The sequence below is a fragment of the Bos indicus genome, chromosome 23 (genome assembly GCF_029378745.1).
Source record: "Bos indicus isolate NIAB-ARS_2022 breed Sahiwal x Tharparkar chromosome 23, NIAB-ARS_B.indTharparkar_mat_pri_1.0, whole genome shotgun sequence".
In the NCBI taxonomy this organism is placed as follows: Eukaryota; Metazoa; Chordata; class Mammalia; order Artiodactyla; family Bovidae; genus Bos; species Bos indicus.
This window is the reverse complement of record NC_091782.1, coordinates 37,649,459-37,659,049: the sequence shown is the minus strand read 5'-3', so window position 1 is coordinate 37,659,049 and position 9,591 is coordinate 37,649,459. Positions and strand designations below refer to the sequence as shown.

Below are 9,591 nucleotides of genomic sequence, written 5' to 3'. Positions count from 1 at the left end.
ACAAACTGAGATACAGAATGAATTGATGAGACAAAGTAAGATAGTGGTTGACAGGGGCTGAGGTGTAGGGGTGGGGAGATTAATGGGTACAGAGTTTCAATTTCACAAGATGAAAAGAGGTTTAGAGATTGTTTGATTACACAAAAATGTGAACTTAATACTACTAAACTGTCTGCCTAAAAATTAAGTTGGTAAATTTTATGTTACTTATATTTTATCATCACAATTAATGGATGGGATGGGGAGTGGAAGGGAGGTACAAGAGGGAGGGGATTTTTTTTTTTAAGAAACATAATTAAAGGTAAAAGAAATGAATTAATTGGATGAAGAGCAAGCTAAACAAACCAGAGAAAAAGAAAGCTTACTGTGCAGCTCATGAATAAGAGCATGGGCTTTAGATTAAAAAATGCCCAGTTACTTGTCTTGCTTTCACTATTTTCCATACTTTTGATCTCAAAAAAGTTAATCTCTGGAAGTCTTATTTTTTTCACCTTTATAAGAGATAATAATAGTCAATCTTCATAGGATTTTAGAAAAAATCCACTGAGATAAGATATTCAAATGTTTAAATGGTGTTTGGCATGTAGTTAAGTGCTCAATAAATATTAATTATTATTAATATATTCTAACACTAAAATGTAATCAAAGATTAAAGTTATTGTTAGAAATAATAAAGAGCTGTATCAGCATTACAGAAAATTGAGCTTTTAATAATGAATAAAAACTTGAGTGTTTGTCTTAGAACACAGGAGAAAAAAAATAAGGAAACAGAAAGAGAGAGAAAAGGCAACTAAAATCAGAGAAAAATCTTCAGCATATGCTTAACTGGTAACACAATAAAGAAATGAAAGTAATAAATAAATTATAATAGAAGCCAAACTTCCTAAACTAATACTTTAGTATGCAGAACAAATTATGTACCAGATAAGTAAATGGAGAAAGCAGTGAGACACAGGATTCCTATAGTTTTATTTTATTTTTCATGTATCCTACAATTTCAATTTTTAAATAAATCTTAATTCCATCCAGTCAAAGCATTAAAAATAAGAGATCACAACAAACCAGACAACAAAAGCCAGAATTGTTTCACAATTTTCTTCATGGATACAGAATTCTAAAAACCAGTCAAGCAACATCAGGGCTCACAGTCCCAGTGGCCATCAGATGTCAGGCAAGCAATGCAAGAGAGTGGAGTCCTGCCAATAGGCACTATGGTGAGTTGGAGATTGTGCTGCTGCTGCTGCTGCTAAGTCGCTTCAGTCGTGTCCGACTCTTCCCATGGACTGCAGCCCACCAGGCTCCTCCGCCCATGGGATTTTCCAGGCAAGAGTACTGGAGTGGGGTACCACTGAGTTGGAGATTGTAGGTTTAGACTAAAGGCAGAAGTTGCCACTCAACTTTAGTTCTGTATTCCCATATGAGAATGGCATTCCAGGGCTGCCAACCATTATAACCTTTTGAGAAACACCAGAAATGCAAATTTTTATGTGAAATTTCCAGGTTTTAGACTCATCAGCAAATTTACATTTTCTGTTACCACTCTAAAACCACATCAGCAGACCATATGGTCTCTGAACTAATCCCTAGTCAACAGTTCATAAAGAACAAGAGCTGTAACCTAAATAAAAGAATTCAATTTTTAGCCAAGTCTTTGTTCATATGTAAGAGAAAAATATATTTTTATAAATCAATTATTCTTCTAGATTTCATAGCTAGCACATCTTTTCCCATTCTTTTGCTTTTAATATAATTCTTTATATTTATATAATGAATTCTTTTAGGCAGCATATAGTTGTATTTGTTTTCTGACTTATTATACAGTCCCTGCCTTTTAACTTCGGTTTAGACCATTTAGATTTGATGTGATTATTGACCATCTATTATTCTGCTACTTGCTTCCTATCTGTCCCATTCATACTTTTCTTCTCTTTTCTTCCTTCTTTTTAATTAATTTTTATGATTCTATATTCTTTTGTTGGCACATTAGTTATAACTCTTCAGTACGTCATCTTCATATTCACTTTAGGGTTTAAAGTACACATCTGTAACTTATCACAGTCTAACTTAAAGTGATATATACATTTATGCATATTACAAGAAAGTTAAAAAGATGTAGACCTCTTTCTTCCCTTCCAGCCTTGAATATATTGTAATTATACATTTTGCTTTGACCATGTTTTCAACCTTGTTATACATTGTTAGGAATTTTGTTTTAAAGAGAAGATTATCTTTTAAAGACATTTAAATGATTTTCTCACAAATCTTTATATGTACCTACATAGTTATCATTCCTGGAGAAGGCAATGGCACCCCACTCCAGTACTCTTGCCTGGAAAATCCCATGGATGGAGGAGCCTGGTGGGCTGCAGTCCATGGGCTCACTAAGAGTCGGACACGACTGAGTGACTTCACTTTCATTTTTCACTTTCATGCATTGGAGAAGGAAATGGCAACCCACTCCAGTGTTCTTGCCTGGAGAATCCCTGGGGCAGGAGAGCCTGGTGGGCTGATGTCTATGGGGTCACACAGAGTCGGACACGACTGAAGTGACTTAGCAGCAGCAGTAGCAATTATCATTCCCAGTGCTCTTTATTGCCTTCAGATTTTGTAGGTTTGAAATGTCTTTATTTAATCCTTGTGTTTGAAAGGTACTGTCAATAGGTAAATAATTTTAGGTTGATAGTTTTTCTTTTAGGACTATTTAGTTTTGTCTGCACTACTTCCAATGAGAAATCTACTGTGATAATTATTGTTCTTTTATATGAAATGTACCTCTGGCTGCTTTTTAAGGGTGTTTATTACAGATTTTAGGCAATTTGATTGTAATGTGACTTGGGAAAGTCTTTGCTATTAAATATGTCATTTATACTTGAGGCTATTGAGTTTCTTGGATCTGGGGATATATGGTTTTCAGCAGATTCAGAAAAATTGCTCCCATTATTTCTTAAACTATTCGGTCATCCCTAATTTCCTGTCTTTCAGCAACTCTAATCATGTGTTAATATATATTTGTTCCAAGGCTAACTACTATTATGTTCGAGCTTTTTGGCCTTTATTTTTTATATTTTTCCTTCATATTAGGTAGTTTCTATAGATATATCTTCAATTTCATTAATCTTTTCTTCTGCAATATCTATTCAACCATGAATCCCTTCCAGTGAATTTTTCTTCTCAGATATTATAGTTTTTATCAGTACAAGTTCAGGTTTTTAAAAAATACATGTTATATATCTCTATGTAATATGTTCAACCTCTTTTCTAGTTTCTTGAACATATAGAATAGAGATATAATAGCTTTTTTTTAACATTCTTGTTTACTAATTCTATCATTTATAATATTCTGGCTCTCTTCAAATATTATTTTTTACCCCATTTGCTTTCTCTGCTTCTAGAATTCAGTTTTACATATCAGGAATTGGTAAACTTGTGTTAAAGACCATATCTGGTCTACACCCTAAATAACTAGGGTTTGCCAAGTCATTTGATGTGTTGCACCTGCTCAGATATGCCACTGCAATGAGGATGCTATCATATGCAATATGGAAATGAATGGACATGGCTTATGATAAATATATCTTCTTGTCCAAGTATTTCTTTTATCCATATGTAACATCTTCTTGGAAGTAAATTATATTTGTAGGTATAAGATTACTATGTCATTTTTCTTTTGGTTCATATTTGCTTGATACATCTTAATATTTTTCTTTTCTCACACAACATATTATTTACTCTTTTTAAAAATGCATTGTTATATATAGTCTCCATTTTTAACTAGTATGTTTAACTCAGTGTTATAGATAACCATAAATACTAGATAAATATAACTACCAATATATTGGTACTTATTTTTCATGTAAACTTCAAATTTTTTTCTCCATCTGTGCTGTTTGAATGATTTTAATTTATTCTGCTGGTTAAAATTTCTACATGACATTTATTTATTTCATTCTTATGGCAGTTGTCCTTCTCCAAAGATCCAAAATCATGATTATTTTCTTGTAACAAATATTTAAATTTTATTATGTATACACACATACACAAATTTTATAGTTTTTCTTCTAACAACAGGAGTAACAACCAACTTTCCCAAAAGAATATTTTCCTAGACAAACTATCACTCATTCCTTAGGTTTGCTAACTCATCAAATTGAATAATGTTGAATTTTATTTCCAGGTTACTCTATATATACTTTTCCATTTGCTCTAGATTTTTTCCATTCTTTCTCTCTCTCTCTCTCTCTCTCTCTCTCTCTCTCTCTCTCTCTCTCACACACACACACACACACACACACCCTCACCCACACCCTCAGTCTTTGCCAGCATTAACTGTTATCACAATATTTGATAATTTTAATTATCATATCTCTTCCATCATCTTCTAGATTTGTGCTTTTCTAATTTGATTACATCCTCTAAAATTGTTTTCACTTGGAGTATTTGTTCCTTTCTTTGCTTTCTTTTTATCAGTGTTCAGAATTTTATACTTTAATTTTCTTAAATTTACTTATTTGTCTAGGTGTAGGTTTTTCATTGTCAGTACTATTTGTTACTCAGTGGCCCTTCTAAATCTAATTTAAATGAAAGAACTCTCAGGATTTCCTTAATCCTGAGAAGAATTCCTAAATTCTTATGCATCATTTTTCCGTTTGGAACTTCTTTTGTGGCTTAATGCTACTCTTATATGGCGAATATCTTCTAATACTTCTATAACTATATTTATCATACTATTTTTAATTCTTAATTATAATTATCATACTATTTTTAATTCTTAATTATAATTATCATACTATTTTCAATTCTTAATCTTTCTTTTTTGTTTGCCATCTAGTTACCTTGCTGAGTTCAGGCTCTCCTGGTGTGTCAGCTACTCTGTTTCAGCAGGATCTCTGAATAGAAAACACGGCCCTGAATTCCTGGAAATGTGTTTTGGGTAATGGCCAAAGGTGAGGATCCAGTCTATGTGAATTTTGGTGAATTTTAAAAACAGAGGAGGGGTTAAATCCTTGGGCAGAGAGTCTCAGGCATCCCAGAACCTCTGTGGATTCCAGGCTGTTAACAATTCTCCCACAGGAGTTTCATCTTGTGGGTGATTCATGTCTCATTTTTTATGGTTGCACAGCAATGGGAGGAGGCAGTCTCCCTAGGCTGATATTCATCAGTGAATGGATGTTGTTGGAGAAGCGGGGGGATAGTGGATGCCCGAGAGCAGCTGGTCAGCCTTCACCTGTTTTTAATAATTCATCACTCAGGCAGGGTCTTTGTGCTGCCCAGTGTTATCTCAGAGACACCACTTTAGCAATCTGAGCTGCTGCAGAAGATTTCTGGTGAATGGGAAGGTGATGATTGTCCAAAGACAATGTGAAAGAAAGGCAAGTACATGTTTTAGAAGGCTTTTCTTCACTCTGTCTCCTCAAGGGTCATCTTCGGAGCACTCCCATAGGAGGGTGCAACTCCCTGTCCTATCACACAGCAGCGATTCTAGACATCCTTCATCCTCAGGGCCTTCTGTTAGTTAGCTTCTCAAAGATGTTTTCCTGTCAGGACAATATTACAAAATAAACTTTAAGGTTGATTTGAGGAAACAGCCAGCAGAACAAGCATTTTACCATCATGACAGGAATTGGAACCTTACAGTTAGTGGCTTAGTTAATTGTATAGGTAATTTGCATTTGTTTGTTGTTTGTTTAAATAGTTTTAAACAAGTCTCCCAATGTGTTTTTTTTTTTTTTTTTTTTGCATAGTTTTCTGCTCAGGAGCTCTTCATTAATATATGCGCAACACTTTTAATTAAAGATATAATAATATACCTTTAACATTTCTGTGCCAAAAGGGGGTGTCCATTTCAATAAGAACCACACCAGTTTAAATTCATGTCTTTTAAAAGTGGAGGAAAATAGAAGAGCTTGGGCTGAGATGGTTTCCTGTTTCTTAGTGTCTAATTTAGAACAGTGCTCTCCTGCTAGTGGTTCAAGCTGACAAAAGAACAGCCTGTAGCATGAAAAAAACTGAATTACATTTTCCCTTCCTCCTTTATTTTAGGTGCATTTTCAAAATTAGGGATCAAAATGCAAAAATAAAAAAGAAAATTAAAATGCAGAAATTTCTACTTGCAAAAAGTCTGTACAATTTTAATTCTAAACATTTCTAAAAACTCTTCTAAGATTGTATATATTGTGTGTCTGTGTGTGTGTGTGTGAAGAGAGGTGGAATGGATAATTTGAATTACAAAAAAGCCTTGATAACCCCCCACACATCAATTTACCTGTGAACAAAAAGATTCACACTGAGAAAATGGGACTTGGGACTATTTGATAAATTACTACAGACTACTTGAATATTCCATTAGCAAAATAATAGCTCATTATAGAACCTCAGAAGAATGTAGTATAATTACAATAGTACTATCCTCCCTTGGGTGGGGGGAGGTGGGAGGAATGCAAATGTTAAAATGATAGCTATTTAACCAATGTTGGGGAAAAAAATGCCTCAAAACAAACTAAGAAGGTACATGGTTTCTGGAATTCAGTGAAATTTTTGCAGTTTCTACCAGCTTTAATTAGTTGAATGTGTTCTGCCAAGTAGAAGGTTATTCACATTCTAGGATTCATATAAAACAAACACATGCACAGCCCATGTGACAGTGATGATAGAATTGCCTTAGATGCTTTAATTTTCTGGTAAACCACACCTAGATATATCTGAGAAGTGATGGTGTTAGGGGAAGCACACTGACTGAAACTGCCCCACCTGGCCAGGCACCATAGTAACCATTTGCATGAGTTGTTTTAGGACAGGAGGTCCTGGTAAGGAACACGGAACTAATAAGCCACCACCAACTGGAAGGTCAAAAGGAGACACCACATGTCCAACCACCTCCCAGAGATGGATCCCGCTCTCTGGCATCCATCTTGGTTGAACAAGGTGAGCATCACCAGGAAGGACTCTGAGTCAGAGTGATTGGCTAAAGACAACCCGGAAACAAATCCCGTCACCATAAAACCTGAGACTGCAAGCCACATGGCAGAGCAGTTCTCCTGGGTTCCCTTACCCTATTGCTCTCCACCCGGGTGCCCTTTCCCAATAAAATCTCTTGCTTTGTCCATACATGTGTCTCCTCAGACAATTCATTTCCGAGTGTTAGACAAGAGCCCAGTTTCGGGCCCTGGAAGGGGTCCCCCTGCCTGCAACAATGGCATGTTCATACTCTCAGTACTCGGTGAGAAACTTTTGAGAAGATGAAAAATGACCAGAGATAGTACTGTAGAAGATGAGAAGAAGGGGATGGATGGAAGGCAAGAATGGAGGAGAGGATGAAGGAGGGAAAGAGAAGGAAAAAGGAGATAATGAAAAGAAGCCAAGTGCCTAATATACATTATGATAATGTTGATCATAGAGCTGAAATACAAAATACTTAACAAAAATTCTGCACATTCATGAGCTAATGAATTTGTAGCAAATGGCTACAAATGGTACAAATACAAATACCCACTCCAGTGCTCTTGCCTGGAAAATCCCCATGGACGGAGGAGCCTGGTAGGCTGCAGTCCATGAGGTCGCTGAGAGTTGGACACGACTGAACAACTTCCCTTTCACTTGTCACTTTTACGCATTGGAGAAGGAAATGGCAACTTACTCCAGTGTTCTTGCCTGGAGAATCCCAGGGACGGGGGAGCCTGGTGGGCTCCCGTCTATGGAGTCTCACAGAGTCGGACATGACTGAAGTGACTTAGCAGCAGCAGCAGCAGCAGCAGCAGCAGCAGCCCTTCTCTTGCTACTAAACCAAAATGATACAGAAGTGAATACACAAAACTCATTTTTTTTTTTTTAAGAATTTAGCTTCATTTTTCAGGTCTGAGCTTGTTAACTGTGACATTCAATAAACCACCTGGGAAAAGCTAAGCTGTGCTAACCAAGTCATTTAAACTCTCAAAGTGAAAAAGCTGCTTAAGAAAATAAAAGGTATAATTATTAACTTCAGCTGGGAGAGTACAAATCGGAGGGTAAAGAACACTAGACTCAACCTGTGGCTTTTTTTTTTTTTGCTTTTGTAAAGCTGACATCTTTGCCCAAATTTAGGAAATTTGCAAAATATTTCAAGGCAAGATTTTACAGTGAGTGTTATGCTCAGTGAACAGGAATATTCATACCTAAACCACACTGTTATGTTTAAGATCGTTCAGTTGAACATGAAGTTTGTAATGGCCCCAAACTTCTTCATGTGGAGTACATTTGAAGAGAAATGTGATCTGTCCAGTCTCCATCCTGTTGTAAAGCTCACCAGAGGCAAAGTCTGCTTGCAGAATAAGTAAGATAAAATCATCTGCATGTTCAGAACAATAGTACAGACCAGTTGTGCTTGTCAGCAGGCCTAGGCTATTTTATTCAAATATCCACACTAATAGAATGAAGACAGGACCTTAACCAATTTATTCACTGCCACAATGTCAAAGCCAGAATTAGATGAACATGTAATAAATACCGGCTGAATGAATAATATAGTAAGAAATGTACAAAATAACATGTTACGGTAAGAGTGTACATGTATTTCAATATACAGCCACTTTCCCCCTTTCTGTACTAATGATGGTAATCAGGGGCATGGAGAGTCCAAAGTGATGACTGTTTAAATTTGTAAAGTCTATATAAATATTTAGGGGAAAACAGTTTAACTTTCTAAAAGATGATCTTTATGGATACAATAAAAATAGTCTTCTAGTTCTTCAATTCATATTGGCAATGTGATGGGAAAGTGACTAGGAATATAATTAAATAAATTAGATTCCTTCTGATAATCTATAAGCAGAAAAACAAAAGTGACTTATTTAACATTCATCTGCAATAATGTTATCCAAAGTGTGAGAAGTAATATTTTGTTATATTTAGTAATTTCCCCAGAACATCCTTATCCTTGGCTGAAATTATTCTAGAAGAATGAGGTTCCAGTTCTGGGTAACATGGAATAAGCAATCCTTGTCTCTCTGATTGAAAGCAAATATAAGCCTGGATAGAATGTAGAGAGCAACTATCTGTGGGTGCCATAAAATAAATATTAATAGTAGCAAGTGGACTGGAGATGAAGAATGGCCTTTCAACACTCACAGTTTTCCTTTTTGTCCCTCTAGTATCCTCTGGCCTGAACCTAACACAGCCAGAACTGTGGAAGTGAGCACTACTGGTGCAGAGAAAGCTCCAGGGGAAACCTGGTTTAAACAGTTGCAGGTGGAACTTAACAACGCTGAGTGAGAAACCCAACCCTTAGCTGCCATTCTCCGGACCTCACCCCAGCCACTAGCCAATCTCATGGCAGCAATTGGAGCTGTAGCTATGGAAACCCACAGGAGACAAGCTAACTCTAAAGGAGGTTTCCAGCAGCTGCAATTACAAAAGGGCTGGTTAGTAATCCCCCTTACTTTTTCTCTCTTTGTCCTCTGGCTGCTTGGCCCTTGATACAAACAGAATCTACAAGGTAGTCTTTCACCAAATTTAGGAGGTTTTCAGCCATTGTTCCTTATGAATTTTTACCAGCCTCACACTTTTTTCTCTTCTCCTTCTGGCACTGTGATGGTACAAGTGTTAGTTCTAGACTCTGTT

The 9,591-nt window shown here is 36.1% G+C and overlaps 1 long non-coding RNA gene across 1 annotated transcript; it reads right to left on the bottom strand.

Moving 5' to 3' along the window:
* Positions 1-952: 952 nt before the first annotated feature.
* LOC139179023 (uncharacterized) lies at positions 953-9,258 on the bottom strand. Its single transcript, XR_011563460.1, has 3 exons — positions 9,100-9,258; positions 7,634-7,774; positions 953-5,534 (listed from the first exon to the last, which is right to left on the bottom strand). It is a non-coding gene; the product is annotated as an uncharacterized lncRNA (long non-coding RNA).
* Between the last annotated feature and the right edge of the window lie 333 nt (positions 9,259-9,591).